We start from the raw sequence: 18,497 nt of genomic DNA, 5'->3' as shown, positions 1-18,497 counted from the left end.
GGATAGGATAAAAAGATCTGCATTTTATAGTTAAGTTTCTGTTCTCAGCAAATAAAGTTACTTGTAGTATAAACAATACTCAAAATGACATTTAGAATAATTACCACAAACACCTAATTGGCACCTGAAATACAATATATAGAGGTAAAGTCCAGAAACCGATCTAGGCAGGATAAACCTATCTATACTTCGTTCTAGACTATTAGGTGCTGAATCATGCCATAGATATTATGAACGATTTCTACTGTGTGGAACATATTAAGTTGAAGTGGTTGAAACTAGTTAGTATTGGTTATGGTTCTGTGAGGAGTGTTGTGTGGGTTTTCTTAATGTGAAAGTTTTTATTGACCTATCTTCACGAGAACAAAATACAAGTGCTAAAGAGAGGTAAATTATTGATTTCACTATAGTATAGTTTATATAGTCAGAAACAGTTCGAATCAATTTGGCGATTTCGTTGATTGCGATTCTTTGCCAGGGAAACGTCTGTGTAGTATTAACTTAGGATGTCCGGTAAACGACATACCTGTGTTTCCGGGTTTGTAAACCAATATACTTATGATATATGCAGTCCTATGTGCTAGTGATATGCCAATGGTGTTTTCTGGCTACACTGATGACCATAACACAGATAGACCATGAACTAAAGCTATCTCAAGACCAAAGAAGAGGCTACAATGGGACAGTAAACAATGGCTCGTCATCCGATGGGCTTTAGTATCCACTACACGAGAGCATGACGACGTGGCATGGATATCTTGTAAAAGATTCTATTCGCAAGACGAAAACAGAGTTGAATGGTCGCAGTGTATTTCTTGTAAAGTATGGGCACACATGAACTGTGACGGCGCGGAGAGAAAGACCTTTATTTGTGTGATCTATTTGTCAGTAGACAGTAGGCCAACGTAATTAAGTTGCACAACTTATTTAATTTATTTCAATTCTTCCTAGATTCCACGACGTCAGTTTTTTTACTAACATTTATTTATGCTTTTGAAATTGACTACGAGATCAACATTTCTTTAATTTAATTCTACAAGTATTAGGCCAACTACTCACAGAAATGTGAGATAGTTATGATAATATTATACCTAGGCATATGATGTTATAACACGTTTCATGGAATTTATTTTCAATACTTTATTTTTGCCAGAAAATCCAGTAGATATCTTAGGGATGTCGGTTTTGGGGTTTACTTTCTAGTTGTAGATGTATCATTCTATTAACATGTTAATAATTATTATATTATATAACTTATTATACACTTTGAAAGAATATAGGTTCTAATTTACGAAAATGCATATATATAATTGTTCTGGACCTTTAGTTCCAATTTACAAACCAAAAGTAAAATAAAATGTTAGTTTTGGTGCTTTTGCCGTCTCTATCTTAACCGAAATGTCACGGATAATTATAATAATAACAGTGACTGGGAATTAGTGTAATATGCCTACATTTCTCCAATAAAAAGAAGTTTCAAATCGGCCGCATAAATCTTTTACTATCTTACAACTTCTGTACCTTTCATGGTATAATTCCCTAAAACTAAAAACCAAGTAATTTAAGATTAATTTATTTTGGCTTCATCAAACCAGCGTTATTAAAATTAAGTATATTAGTTTGATCTATATTTTACAGAAGTATAAACAAATATAAGCTTTTAATTTCCCATTCTGAGCTTGTGTAAGTTATTTCGCCTATACCATATTATTACTTACTCCATTTTTTAGTATACAGAATTTTAGCAACATTACACATTATTCCTAGCATTAATTTGTCAGTGAACAAACAAAGAAGGATCGCTACCTGTGAATAACCATATTTTTCATAGTTTGATTTAATCTTTACCAAAAATTAGGGCAATAAAATATATTAAAAATATATCTGAGTTATTTCTTTCACAACACTGAAACCACACATGTGTCTTGTCATAAGACTGATCAGTATGCTTTGTATATGACAGTGAAAGAAAGACATCATATGGTTCTGCAATCCACAGACACGTGAGTTTTTTATTAACAGGAAACACAAGTTGGCATACCTAAATAGAACACAATTCATATTCATAATTGCTGTATATGTCATTGGCATCCAGACATACATCGAAAAATTAATGTCGTATCTTCTTGATATGTAGGCCTATGTAAATCAGTCAATGATATTAAAGCATAGATCAAATGCGAGCAGATAGACGAAACACTATCCTCTTTGTACAGTCAGTTGAGCATAACCAAACACTTAAAACACATAGTACTTTGATAATAAACTTTGTAATCATTGTTCTTGGTACACTGCCATAAATTAATTACCTTTCTCCGGAATAACCATTGAACATAAAATAAGAGAGCATTGCGGAATGATTTTTCCAATGAAGGCGAAGAGGGACGAGACTCTCCTTAGTGGAATACTGTGTCCAAAATTATCATTTTATGATTTGGTTATGTGTAATTCCATACGTTGATTGGCTATGATAATGTGTTTTGACAGGCACATGAAGATACAAATGTAAACAATCTTAAATCAACAATACATGAATAAACATGGCAACAAAAAACTCATGAAACCTGCGACATATGAATACGAAATCAGTGTAGAAGAGAAAATACGTACATGAGGAGACAAGTCAATTTTCATTTTAATTACTTTTATTTTAGATTAATTAATAAATATGTAGCTCTGATGCACAAAGTTACCATGCTTATCAAATTTTGTGAGAAATGGTTACACGGACTTGTTAATACGTATTTACATATAAATGCATGAATAAAACCGTTATTCATTTTTTTACTAAACGTATTTCATTTCCTGTCAATTTCAAGAGTAAGAATAAGTTAATTTACAGTACTCTCCCTTTCTTTAAATTCCAAATACAATTATATAACCGATGCATGGCTAGGTTTATTGAATAAAATGAATGGATTGTTACATTGTAGTTCTAGCACAACGTGAAATAATTAAAAGAGGTTAGATATTATCTTACACAGTATCTTTTAAAAATTCTTGGGATATTTGCAATAAAACAATGAATACTGCAGTACAAGGTCAGTCACTGAAGTATGCGGATATATAATCAAAAACCCATTCCAGTGATTAATGGAAACAAGCCTACGGAAACTGCATACAAAGTTGACTACGAGACAAGAGTTAAAGGTATTTCGCCCCAAGATTTTTTGTATGTTGCAGTTTATCGCCCGTTTCATCACCGTCGTTATGTGAGACGTGGGCTTACTGTTTAAGGTGGTATCAAAACCACCATAGTGCGTAGTGCGTTCAAATTTTTCTCCCACCGAGAATCAAACCCAAGACCGCATGCAGCATAGACGCTCACACTACTCACTAGATCAGCTGGGAGACCTCAAATAAGAGTCAAAGTTACGCCTTATCTCAGAAATTGTATCTATTTCTGTTGGAAGAACTATATCACCTTCTCCTCACAAAAATTATCTCGTGTCGTGAGCAACCCTAACTGCCATGGCGTACGTAGTTTTTTTATTTTTATTTTTAGGACAGGGTCCAAAATGTTCGTAAAACATAGAAAAGTACAAGAAATTTTGGTACGAATATAGCTTCTTCCAAACAGAATATTGAATAAAATATAAGAATTTAATATTAAACACTTCCTAAAATTTAGAAGTTCTACGAGAAAAACACTCTCTGGGTTATTATAAACAAATCTGTTGAAGTTTTATCAAGATCAGCCTTGTGGTTGAAAGGAAATTGTCAATAACTTTGAATATATAAAATAGCATCATCAATACTAAATGAACATTAAAAATGTCCGCACTAAAATTTATTTAAGCAATTCTTAAAAATGAGTAAGCATTTAAACAAAATCAACCAAATAATTTCTGAGATAATCGCAAATATCGTCACGTTTAGATACACACGCGTGTAGATGACTAATCTTTCGGTTTCGCTTCCAAGTGAAACAGGCACATTGTAATATATATTTTGATTTTTCGTAAGTCAGAAATCAAAAACCTGTACATCAGCGTTTCCCAACCTTTTTCAACTTGCGGCACACTACGGGTGTAACTTAAATTCTCGCGGCACACTACGGGTGTAACTTAAATTCTCGCGGCACACTCATAGATATTATTATTATTAGTAGTAGTAGTAAATAGAAAATACCGTCGTATTTTTTTCTGTGGTTACTGACCACCTTCTCACAGATAAAAAAGCTCGATCACTGGTTTTCCCCCATCGTAAATCATTATATTTATTTTTCATTCTAATTCAAAAATAGAAAACAATTCCAATGAAATATAGGACTCAGGCTTTTAAAAATAAACTTACTCTTTGAAGACTGTATCCAACCTTTCACTAGGAAGATCACTAAATAACAAACGAACAAACAAATCTTTTGTACTTTTAAAGCAGATGGAGGTAATTTGTATCCGTGTTTGCTTTGTCGAAAGGGTAGAATGAGATTTTAAAATTTCAAGTTACGAAATAACCTGTAACAATAAAGAAGTAATAATGGTCATAACAATGATAATAAATACTTTTTTTTGAACATTAAAAATGTACAGACAAGTAACACAGTGTGAAACTTATAATTAATTAACATGGTTAATATACGTTACAATTTTTAAATATTAATAAAATTATGTTTTCGAAATACAGTCTGTGTAGTAGTAATGTATGTATATACATTAATATATTACAATTACAGTATTTTTTTTCCATTGTAGAGGTTCATAGTAATGTGAAACAAATATACACATTTTTCCTGTCGTAATTTGGTTGCTATATCATTAATAATTTTGTTTTCATTTCCTCGCGGCACACCAGCGGTCCATTCGCGGCACACTGGTTGGGAAACGCTGCTGTACATAATAGTTTTTGTTTTCAAAATTGTGGCCCAAATTTTGATCGCGCGTAACTCGGGAATCGAAAGACTGCACATCATGTAGCTATTTCAATGATTGTTTAGCAGTCTAAGGTCTACTACTACTATGCCAAGTTAGCTTCTGTTCAGAGGAGTTGAGGAAACGTACGAAGACGAGATTGAGACGGACGTTTATTAATCGAGACGAGTTCGAGACTTACTCGAGACGAGACCGTGACATACACTTGCATTTGGAGGCAATACCGAGACAATACCAAGCCTAGTCTCGAAAGTCTTGATTTCGTCTCGAATACTAGGACAAATTAATGAAATTGCAGTTTTTACTCATAATGCATTATATGTTATGTTATACATAAGATAGCCAAACGATTACCCTTGAATGGTCGCACTGTATGCGTATACACGGATGAAAGTGGGGTAAGGGGACAAACGATAACTTGATATACCTAGGTATAACGAAAATGTCTTAAATAATACATAATTTTGAAAACGAAATGAAATCTTTAAGTTTTACATCCCATGGTTATGCCGGTTAGGCTAAAGGAGATGGTGATAATGAGAGATGAGTGAAATGGTGGAATGAAGAAAGTGGGAGGAAATGGAAGAACCCCGAGAAAACCCACGAGCACGGTCTTTGTCCACCACCAAGTCAACAAGGCACGAGCTGGGATCCATCCAGGGACCCCAAGCACCAGAAGTGAACGCTCTACTACTGAGCCACCGCGCCCTCCTACATAATTTTGAGTTGGCATTCAATACATTTTATTGTTTATCCATCGTGATTCAAAGATTACATTGTCAAAATGTTATGAAACTTAATTTTGCAATGCATACAAATAGGGTGTTCGAAGCATAATGGAATCAAGTCACGTTCCCAAAGTTGAAAGGAAACGAGACAACGTTTGTACGGAACGCTTAAGTATATAAAAGATTTAATACTTTTTTAACATTATAAGAGTTATTTACAATATCTAAATACGAATCTTCTAAGCTCTGAAAGGAACTTCAGATTGAGATCTTAAAATGTGTCCAAAATTACCAAAAACGTACATTATTTCCTTGTGCACTAAATGCTTTGTATTAGGTTTTAACTTCCGAGCATTATTTTTCCACACAGGTTAGGAATTCTCCTGTGGAATACATTTAAACATTACTTGATTTACAGCAGCTGCTCATATAAGTAATGGTATACTCATGTCCAAAATGATTGTCGCATATCTATAACTGTCTTCTTGTAAGAATATAATATGATAATGATTTTGCAGGGTACTTTTAATACTGATACTATGTGCATAATCAGAAAATATAGATTTGTAGTAAATTTCATAGGAAAAGAATTATAATACGGAAATTAGAATGAGTAAAACAAAATGTTGCTAAATGGACAAGAAAGTTTCATTTTCGTTTTATTGTTCTTATTTACTGCTCTTTTGACATGAAATTTACCACATATATGACTTTGCCGATTATACACATACTAACATTATAAGAAATACCGGGCGAATTCGTTATCAAATTATATTCCTACAACAACATATTTATAGACATGTGACAATAACTTTGGACATGAATGTACATACCAACTTTGTTCTAAACCTAAGGACAAAAATGTTAAGATTGGAAGACAGTACAAGGAGAAATTACAAGGAGAAAGATAATAGAAAAGGGAGAATAGAAGGATGAAAAGCATAATATTAAACCAGAGAATTGGGTAGAACTTTCAAGATATAAAGTACTGTAAATTAGTTGGTTGCTTCGAAATTTAGCGTTCCTGTCAGCATCGAGGCTATATATATCACGTAGACCTACAGTTAAAGGTGGAATCTGAATCACCGTAATGTATTCAACTTTTTCAGTCCTCTCTCACCGGGAATCGAATCCAGAACCCGGTGCACCAAAGACGAGTGCGCTTCCTTCTAGACCATTACGTATCATAGATCTATATGAGGTATTGTATGATTGATTAGAATTTAATGCCAATTTTCGATAACTAGGATTTTAATATAAAATCTGTTGTTCAAAATAGGATCTGAGTCATTATTCGGGTTTTACCCAAGGCTTTATACACCTACTGTGAACTGGACCAATGAACATACCCAGAAAGAACAACCGTTAGTAGCTTAGCTGTGAACGCATATTTGGGCTGCAATAATTCCACAGTCAAAAATCAACTTTAAAAAATAAATAGAGCAAACTTTGGGTTGTAATATGTTCTTACTTACACATTTTTAATTTCACACAATTGATTTCCAGACTATCGAGACGAGATCGAAACTTGGGCTTCGAGGACAAGACGAAGGTCGAAACTACTATATGTTTATGGAGACGAGATTGAAAACGGTACGATGATTTTCGACTCGAGACGAGACCACTATTTGTCAAAAAAGACGAAGCTGACATCGAATGAAGTCTCGTGTCGTCTCGTCTGTATACCATCTGTAGATATGTGGGTCACGGTGGCTCAGTGTTAGAGCGCTTACCTCTAGTGCATGGGGTCCCTGGTTCAATTCCTGATCAAGTAAGTTTGTGGTGGACATCATGTCCGTGGGTTTTCTCGGGGTACTCGCGTTTTCTTCCACTTTCGCATTCCACCAATTCTTCCATCATCATTCACTTGCTTTAATCATTGTTTACCTTAACCTAAAACAAAGGCATAAACGTGGGACGTTACGAATTCTATTTCATTTTACTATCTCTTCGGTGTATTGTTTTTTTTAATATAACATAATTCGACAGTCGATAACTCAAGAACCAAAAACCTCCACAACATATTTCTCATTTATATAGCATACTTTGCCGTTCGACACCCGGGTTCGGTTCCCGGCATGAGTTCGTGTGGGTTGATTACACACGTTAGGCTGTAGGTTCATTTTCCTATAACCTCGGTGCTGTAAGGGACCCGATAACGCTAATCCAATCAAAATCGTTTATGTAGCCGGTCAAGGTCACGTACCATAGCATTTTTTTTCGACTAGACCAGTGTGGTCGAATTCAAACAATATATAATGTCCTTTATTTTTCACGGAAATATAAAATCAAGACCTAAAATAGGCTGACTAACTGAAATCGTTAAATTTAAAGGGAAAATGTTTAAATTATCTAGATTATGAAATTAGCGCGTTGCTTACCTTATACCACCTCTCTTCTCTTATTAAATCCACAAACCGAAAAAAAAAAACTTTGATCGGATGTTTACCTAGGCCTGGTGGTGAGGTGAATAAATTTAAAAACTCAAAAATTTACGATAGGGTTCGAATTTCAGAGTTATCCCCTTCGGCACGTCTAGTGACGACGCAGCTTTAATTTTCTCGGGGGGAGTAGTATGAACAAATGCAAGACCAAGATGCTAGACCTGGGTAGACTTGGTCTTGCACATCCAATTTTGGTCTTGATAGATAAACAATTATTCAACGTAGAAGCATCCGCCCATGCACTAAGTTTTTGTCAATGTCATGAAAATGTTATTTCGATATTAATTTTATGAGCACACATTAAAAATTTCAAACGGATGCTTGAGTCTCGGAAGCAGCAAAGGCCATACCCAAGTAGTCGGCACCTAAGATATACGGAATTACCGATGTTCAATACTACAGTTCTCTTTAATTTTGGAATGAAGACCACCACTAATATGTTTTGAAATGAAATGAAATATTAGTTTAACGTCCCACAATTATGCACCGAGGCTAAGGGAGATGGTGATGATGAGAAATGAATGAAATGGTGGAATAAAGAAAGTAGCAGGAAACGAGAAAACCCACGGTGTTTGTCCAACAAAAATGCTCACATGGCGCAAGCTGGGATCGAACCAGGGACACCTTGCACCAGAGATAAACACTCTACCACTGAGCCTGTACTTGCGCAAGACTCTTGAGCAAGGGTCGTGGTGTTGGTCTTGCACCCTTTGGTCTTGGTTTTGCATCGGGATTCCTGGTCTTGGTATTTGTCTTGCATGCAGGACTCTTGCAGAAACTGCAAGACCAAGACTTTTCCGCTCATCACTAGGGGAGAGGGAGGCAAGTAGGGGGCACAGAAATTTTGGGGAACAGCTACATTTTGTATATCGACAAGGAGAATTTGATATCACTTGACCTACATTAAAATAACATGTTTTAGGAAGAGTCGGGGTCAGGCTAACCCACCAAAGAGCGCTTCCCCCTAGTCCTTTCTTGATCGTTCCTGAGTACATCCCTAATATAAAAAATAATTGCAGACTGAAATACTTCCTTTTATTCAATTCTTTCATTATCTTCTTATTAGCTTTGGATATGGCCATGTTCTCAGTTTATTTATATCTAAAAGACGCTTAATTTGGAAATTCAAGAATTTTGGTTAACACTGCATGAGATCCATACATACTATCTTCCAACCACGAGAATGATGATTCCTGTGGTTTTATTTTACTTACGATTTTAGTAAGAAAACAAGAAAATCTGCTTTGAGGAACATGCTATATAGTAGAATGTCATACTAGCTATAGATAAGTGGTAAAAAATATTTACGGTAGAATCTACTTACCAAATAAAAGGAAAGAGAAACCCGTTGAATGCAACCTACGAATTAAAAGAAAATGGATTAAGTATAGCTATAGAAATTTATTACAAATGTACACACACTGTTGTTGACTTTGAATAGATTTTGCTTATATACAGAAGTCTACAATCTATGTTTTGAACATGTGTTATTATATTATATATTACAATTTTCTCGAACGGAATTCATCCAACATACAATGTTTGCAATAGGCAAGGTAAAATAATAAATTTCCAACTCTATGTATTACTCAACTCGATATATTGATCTCTGCTTCTCTGTGGTTGTAACTTTACCATTTATTCAGCTTTCAATATAAGCTATACACTGATATAAATTTGTGTTTTCGACTTTTTATAGGAGAAAACTTTTTATGTTCTGTGTCATTTGTGGAGCTTCTCACAGGATGGGAAAATGGCACACATTATATGTCTTTTGTGATTCTAATGATTTGGAGGGAACAAAAAGACCATTCCAGTAATTGCTATTTTGTTTAAGAAACAAAAAGAATCACATCTGAAAGTAATCATACTGTTACATATTTGTCAAAATTTACTATCTGCGATAAGGCTTGTATTACATAGTGACGAGTGTCCTATACCAAAGTATCCAGATTTCGTGACCTTAATTGATGACTATGACTCCAACACAGTGCATATTGTGGAAGAAAAGCAAGATAGAAGCATTCATACATTCGATGTTTCTTCATCAGAACCCCACCTACTAACTCAAGCAGATCTCAATGATCTCGTTCGGGATTTACAGTTATCTAAACAACAAGACGAACTTCAAGGTTTGAGAAAAAAATTGGAATCTATTATACAAAAATATACAAGAATATGCATGCATCGTAGTTGCAATAGTGACTTCAAATACTATTTTTCGACAAAGTATCATATAGTGATTTGTAGTAATGTTAGTGCAACTCTAGAGGTTATTAGACATGAATACCTGCCATGTGAATGGCGATTGTTCATTGACTCCCTGAAAAACAATTAGTTTCAAGCCGGTGTTTCTGCATAATGGTAAAGAATTACCATCAATATCTACACAGCATAAAATGTGGTGTTGAAATAACACAAAATGACTGCCACTTTAGCGTGTTACTTGTGTGTCAATTCAACACCAGCCACATCGCCTTTAGAGCATATCAGAAATACCTCGGTACTGGCTGTATTTTCATTGTTTTTTATTGTTTGGTATGAGCAGTTTAGCGAAACATATTTCGCATGTATAGCATATATAACATTCTATGTTTTCTGTAATAGGTCACAATAATATTGTTGTAAACCTGTGAATCATTTGACAACAGTTACACAGATAGCTGTGCTTCCATCTGTTTTATTTATCTGTTATTCTTGTGTCTTAGCATATATGAACATAAGATGGCAGAACTGTTGCCTGTGCAACTGTTGTCAGACGATTCACAGGTTTACAACAATATTATCATGACAATATTATTACAGAAAACATACAACATTATTCGTTACTTGGCATAAGTGCCAAAGCCATTTCGCAAAGCTTTGCTCATATTAAATGATAAATACCAATGCAAATTCTCCCAGGTAGTAAGTAGGTATTTCTGATATGCTCGGAAGGCGATGGCTTGGTGGTGAACTGGCCACCTGGAATCTCTAACCAGGTAAAAAAATAGGGTATCCGTAGCTGGCGGAGAAAAATAAGCGAGTCACTGAATTATCCATCCCCATCGCGAACTTCTGAAATACGGTAGGATTACTTGCATCACTGAGGATTAAGGAAACAACCGTCGAATTGGTTTAAGCCTCTACGGAGGCTAAATTATCTAATTGACTTTACTGTTGACGATCTTGCAATTCTCTTGGGCTAACGATTTGTTTTTGATATTCTCCTCTTCGGAGGACTATATCACCGAACCTAATTGACGACTTTGGCACCTCCACCGGATACCGATTTTATTAGTGCTTCCTCTTCGGCTTTGGCCCTAGAACTCTCATCCCTATGGCGGACTCTGGCAATGCTTCCGGTCCATCGACTCCATTGAACATTGGCCCACATGGTCGCCAAAAAACGCAACCGCGTATTGTTACCGGCACTACACGGCTAGTACCAACTACCACCACTGTTCCTACCACTTATGCAAACTGTGTCACTACCGGACAACGAATTCGATCCAGATCCCTCTCTGACGGCGAACAAACCTTAGATCCCAAGAAACAACGGCTTACACCAATAACAGATCCTACTGCTACTAATGTCAGCAACAATATGGATTGGGCATCCACTTCCACTGGAAATCAATCAACTTTACACCAAGAAACAATTTATAACTTCCTACTAACTGATTTCGATCCAAAATACGACACAGTGCGCGCTGTCTTTCAACAACTAGTAAAGTATGTTCCTCGTCCAGAAATACGAGAAATCATCAAGACGCGCCGGGGTATCATTCTGAAATCGACAAATCCGAACTTCGCTACACATGTCCGCAACAAAGCTACTTTCGAAATTTTTGGGTTAAAAGCAAAACTATCAACATTAAGTTCCAGCGGACGAAAAACACCACCTCCACCACGGCGTTCTCCAATGTTATCTGTCGTCATACGGGGAGTGGAACCTGAATTTACTGATGAGGAAATTTACTCCGAATTACACCAAGAAGGACTACCTGTCAAGCGTTGTATACGTATCAAGAATAACCAGGGTCCAACATACTTAGTCCGCATTCTTACTGATCAACAACAACTGATCGACCAGCTGCTTCTCCACGGTGCCTATATATACCGGCGTCGTTACAAGGTGGAACCATCTCGCACACCAGCACCTCTGCCTGTTAGATGCGAGAAATGCCAACAATACAATTCCCATCCGACATCTGAGTGTCCGAACACCATCAAATGTGGCTACTGTTCACTTGACCATCCCACAAAGAGCTGCCCTAATCTTAAGGAGCCACCACATTGCGTTCGATGTTCTGAGGGACACCCTACCTATAGCTACAAGTGTAAAGCTAAACCTAAACCCGATCCAGCTAAGCCAGAACTCGTTGTACCCATACGCTCTGTTGACACTCCAACACCGCCAGCAAATTCGCTGCGCCATCCAATAACTGTTGAAGACCTATTACGCTTCCTCACTATTTCTCTACAAAATATCCATCCTTTTGATCGCAATCATATCCTGAATCAGATCATGTATGCAGCCAAATTACTGTTTAACCTACAACTTCATGCTACATATTCCGGACCTACAGTTCACTTTCAAATTCAACCACTCGAAGTCTACGTTTAATATGGGTACTTCTGCATACGCTAGAATAATACGTATCATTATGGCTTATAACTTACTTTTTCTTAACATTCGATCAGTCTTAACACACCATGTGCTCTTTACACAACTTCTTCAAGAAGAACAAATTGCAGCCTTTGCACTTAACGAAACGTACCTCGCACCACATTTGAACTGTTACTTTCCGAAATATCACTTGCTCCGACATGATGCTCCATCTGGTCCAAGAGTCTACGGAGGTACAGCTATAGGTGTTAGCCAACGCCTTCCTTATAGAGCAGTCACGGTTCCACTTCCGCTCACACTCCACCTTCCTGAGCATAATGTCACGACTATTTATTTTCGAGGCCGCACTGTTACCTTCGCTACCATATATTTTCGACCAGGCAAACCAATCAACTACGACTTTTTTCGATACATCGATTCTACCTTTCGGCACTACATTATCATGGCGGATCTAAACATTCATAGTCAGTCACAGAGGGACAAAACTAACTTTTTAGCCTTTCTTCACACTGAAACAGTTGCTGAGTTCCATGTTCTACCGAAACCTACACGCCCCGTCAGCAATACTACTCCTGATGTTGTCATCACATCAACATCTCTTTCGCAGAGTATTCATATCGATGTGCTTGATTCAATTGGTAGTGATCATGTGCCTATCAAACTTACACTTCACTGTTCTCCTCGCTCTCACTCTAACATACCTCCTCAGAAAGTATTCTGCTACAAACGAGCCAATTGGGAACAATATCGCTCCGATCTGGACACTGCTGTTAATAACTTGCTCATACCTACTACACAATACGATCTTGATCACACAATTGCTAATCTTACTGAATCTATTCAAGAAGCAGCACACCGTTCCATTTCAACAGCAGAAGTACAATTACATAAACCAAAATTGCCTCCGCACTATTTACCTTTCATATCCGCTTCTCGTCGAGCACATCGTGAGTACCTCGCTACGGGTAATCTTGAAGCGCTTAGACTTCATCGCCAATACCTTAGAATTACGCACAATTATATTGTTGCCTATAAGAAACGCCATTGGATTCAAACTTGCAACACACTTGCAAGTGAATCACACCCCAGTAAATATTGGCGCAAATTCCATCAACTCACCGGTACATTATCCCGCACACCATACCCCATTGTTCACAATAATCAGGCAGTGATCACTGATATGGATAAAGCGAATACGTTTGCATCATTTTTTCAAAATATTTTTACACCTCTTCCTGGTTGGCATACACCGCAGCGCCTACAAAATTCAATAAACAGACGTACAGATCCAACATCTGCTTCTCTGCGCCCATCTATCAGCCACTCTTTAGAGCCCAATAATCAACTTACCACTCCGATCCAACCAGATGATATTCGCCAAACATTGCTCCGTAAACGAAACACTGCACCAGGCTTTGATTCTGTTACCTATGTTCTCGTCAGGCAAGCATAATCTGCTTTTCTACTTTTTCTCAGCGCCATATATACTTTCATCCTGCGAACTGGATTTTTTCCAATCGACTGGAAATACTCGAAATTTCTTCTATTTCCCAAACCTAACAAACTTTCAACTGACGTACAGTCCTATCGCCCTATTCATCTCACCAGTTGCCTTTGCAAAATATTAGAACGCATTCTAGTCCGCCGCTTGCACGCTCATCTTGCAACTCATAATCTACTTCCTATTCATCAAGCCGGTTTTCGACCCCATTTCAGTACAATGGATCAGTTATTACGACTATCTACGGCTATTTATGATCAATACAACACAGGTTTTCCTTCTTGTCTGGTAGCCTTTGATCTAGAAAAAGCTTTCGACAAAGTTTGGCACCCTGGTTTACTGTACAAACTCCATAACTATTTTCTACCATCCTCTTATATCAGATTCATCCATTCTTTCTTACTAGGGCGACTAGCATATATCTCTATTAACGGAACAATTTCTCATCCGATCTTCATCCAATCTGGCGTTCCTCAAGGCTCGTCACTGTCTCCTTTATTATACATACTGTATGTTGCCGACCTTGTGGTTCCAAGCAACATCAACATATTTCAGTTTGCTGACAACACCGTCTTTTTTACGACAGCCCGCACAGTACAATCCATTAGTAAAACTATGCAAACGGCAATTGATGCATTCGTTGACTGGTGCAATGTATGGCGATTAAGTATTAATTCTACCAAAACTCAGGCTATTGTTTTCCTGCCACGTAGACGCCGTTCACGTATCTACAGGAATCCAAGTCGATTAAACCTCCAAGTAGACCATACACCTGTCGTGCCGTCAAATACTCTTACTTATCTTGGTGTCATATTTGACTCCAAACTTACTTGGACCCCACACCTCATCAAGATCGTACGCCAAGCGCAAAATCGGCTCAACCTCCTCAAGCACCTAGTTGGTACAACCTGGGGTTTAAAACCGTTAACAGTACTTCATACATATAAAGCATTTATGCGCAGTACATTAACATACGGTCACACTGCCTGGACATCTGCACCGCCCAAATTCTATCAGAAGTTGGCTATCCTAGAGCGCCATGCTCTACGCCTAGCACATCGCATCCGCTTACCGCATCCGACACGGTTACTTTACGAGCTGATTGACTTTCCACCTTTATTGCACCATCTCGAACAGCTTCGTACACGGTACGTTTGCAAGCGAATTGACCAGCAGCATCCCATGTTACTTGATATCCTACGGTACGATCGGGATCACGACGCACCCTCAGCTTACGTTGATACTCCCCTACAGCACTTCATGACTCTTTATCATTTGCAACTCGATGATGGTGTAGTGGATCCCGAAATCTTTCACATCTACGAACCACGTGAGCTTTCATCATTCATATATCCATCACACGCACCGTAACCACCTATTAACATGGGCTTCCTCTGTCTCCATCAGTTCCTGAATCGCCCCAGGAACAGAACATAACTCGTATTCGTCTGTACTAACAAATACCTTGTGATGTGGCGTTCAGAGCACTTCATTTCATCTTCATCTGCTTCTCTCCATATTGCCTCCTGTACCATATTCATTCCAGTTTTGCACTCGTCTTAACTCCGCACTACATGGTAATAAACTTATTATTTTCAACAATATTGCTGTCTCATGCTTATAGTATGCTTGTACTTCATTAGATGTTATTGTCACCCTTCCATCTCCTCTCTGTGTATATGTATTTAATAAATAAATAAATATTATATACTTGTGCACCTCTTAGACCGACCACATTAAATTGCAACCTACATTTTATATAAAGCACTTACCCGAAGAAAGGGCAAAACCCTTTAGCGGGACGACGGACAAAAAAAAAGCTTGGTTGTCATACTTCCGATCGACTGTTTAATCAATCGATCGTTAACAGCTGTGACGTACCAGACGTCAGAACAGCTGCTTTTTGGAATTCCTTCCTGTTCCTCATCCTGGGTGCTTCTCCACGCCATTTCTTCGAGCACTGTAATCCAGACTGATCTAGCCAAGGGTCTCCAGTGCTACGGATCTGGTAGGAGTTTCACTCTCCCTTGAGTACTATCCAAACGGGTACTCTCACCTGCATAATTTATTTCTCATTATATCATCAGACACAGCTTTTTTCTTTGCCCCTTGGCTTGTTCAATACTATGGCGGACTCTGGCAAGACAACCGGCTCTAAGATTAACGGCAAACATTCTAATCTCCCGCACGTCGTAGCCGGACCATCCGTTCGTGCCACCAAGGCAGAACCACGGACGGACTCTTGCGCTACAAATAGACGACAGCGGAAAACCTCACAAGCATCTACAACTTCTGTTGTTTCTACCAGCTCAGTTCGATCTCGATCTCCTCAGGAGAAACAGAGCTATGCCGCCCGGCTCGCTTCACCTCCAGCAAAAAAGCAGCATTTGCATTCAGATTCAGATACTGATACAGACGAAATGATCATTGCCGATCCACCTCACGAGCAATCTTCAAATGCATCCAACTCAATCTACTCTATGCTATTAACTAATTTCGACACAAAGTTTTCCAACGCAAAATTTGTTGCTCTTCAGCTACGAAAGTATTTACCACGAGCAGCCATCTCTGAAATAGTTCACACCCGAAATGGCATCATCCTCAAGACTACCGATTCATCTTTGTTTTCCACTATTCGGAACAAAGTCCCTGTTGACATTTTTGGCAAAAATGCTCAATTAACATCATTACAAGACAACCGTCGTAAACAGGCACCTCCTCCTAGGCGTACGCCCTTGCTTTCAGTGGTCATTCGAGGAGTAGATCCTTCATACACAGATGAAGAAATCTTAGAGGAATTGAAATTCGAAGGGCATACAATCACCAAAACCATCCGGATCAAGAACGATCGAGGCCCTAACTATATGGTTCGTGTGTTTACCTCCCACCAGGAAACGATTGACGATCTGCTAGCGCACGGAGCCGTTATCTATCAGCACAAACACCGAGTGGAACCATCTCGTTCCTCACCACCATTGCTAGTGCGTTGCGAGAAATGTCAAGAGTATAACACGCATCCCACTGCTGAATGTCGCAACACACATAAATGTGGTTATTGCTCCGGACCGCACTCTACACGTGCTTGTACGAATCTAAACTCTCCTCCGAAATGTCCCACTTGTCAAGAACAACATCCTGCATACAGTTATAGATGTAAAGGCAAACCTGAACCACAAAAGGATCATCCCGAGCTTGTCGTTCCACTTCGTACTCCTGAGCAACCTATCACTCATCATCATCCATCAGACTCTCCCATCACTCTCAATCAACTACTCACGTTCTTCACTTTGGCAATGCAAAACATTCAACCCTTTCAACGACCACACATACTTCAACAGATCATTCAAGCAGCCAAATCTATATTCAATATCAATTTTACTGCCACCTATTCTGGAAACACAGTCCATTTTCATACTTCCATACCTGATACTTCCAACCATGGCTCTGGTGTTCTTTTAGCTTAACATCCGTTCTCTTCGACAAAACAAAGTGCTCTTCGAAACATTACTCATGGAAGAACATGCCAGCGCTTTTCTGCTGAACGAAACCTTTCTAATACCCTCTATAACATGTCGCATACCCGGATATTCCTTGTTACGCGATGACTTCAAATTACCAGCTCAACGTGCCCATGGTGGTACGGCCATTGGTTTCCTTCATAAGATTCCTCACCGCCGCCACATCTGTAATACTCCTCATCTTCCAGAATACGTTATCATATCACTCTATTTTAGAAACCTCACTGTCACTGTTGCAACAATCTACATACGGCCTGGTCATCCATTACCTATCGCATTTGTTCAATTCATTTCCGACAACTTCAACCATTATATCATTATGGCAGACTTTAATATGCACAGCCGGACAGAGCAGGACAGAACGAACTTCAGAAATTTCATCACCACTCATACCACTGGGATTATTCACGATCTTCCCAAACCAACTCGCCCCATATCAAATACAACGCCATACATAGTCATCACGTCGGCAAATCTTGCCTCACGCAGCCTCATAGAAGTTCTAGATCCACTTGGCAGCGACCATGTCCCAATCAAATTCTCTATCAACACTCACAGCTCAAACCCACATCAAACCCAACCTACTCTTTCCACAAGCCTTTGCTTCGATAAAGCAAACTGGGACAGATACAAGAGTCATCTTTCCACTTACACCGCTCATCTTAGAGCGCCCTCAACAGAGGACGATATGTACGCTGCCATAGACGCAATTATATCTTCCATCCAGAAAGCCAGTACTTTGTCCATACCTACCAGTACCTCTAGACCATATCAACCCAATTTACCGCCTCATTACCTCACAATGATAACACGTTCACGTCAG

General features: G+C 38.3%; 1 protein-coding gene across 5 annotated transcripts in view; it reads right to left on the bottom strand.

The window, feature by feature from the left end:
• LOC145673486 (lactadherin-like) overlaps positions 1-18,497 on the bottom strand; it is a 648,675-nt gene that overhangs the window by 451,021 nt on the left and 179,157 nt on the right. For all 5 annotated transcript variants that reach the window (XM_081743233.1, XM_081743230.1, XM_081743234.1 and 2 more), the window contains one exon: positions 9,368-9,402. The gene's annotated coding sequence lies outside the window, so the exon portion shown is untranslated. The remainder of the gene's footprint in view (positions 1-9,367; positions 9,403-18,497) is intronic.

Source organism: Thermobia domestica, chromosome 16 (assembly GCF_964235325.1).
Source record: "Thermobia domestica chromosome 16, izTheDome1.hap1.1, whole genome shotgun sequence".
In the NCBI taxonomy this organism is placed as follows: domain Eukaryota; kingdom Metazoa; phylum Arthropoda; class Insecta; order Zygentoma; family Lepismatidae; genus Thermobia; species Thermobia domestica.
The sequence above is the reverse complement of the archived record's forward strand: the minus strand, read 5'-3'. Positions and strand labels throughout refer to the sequence as shown.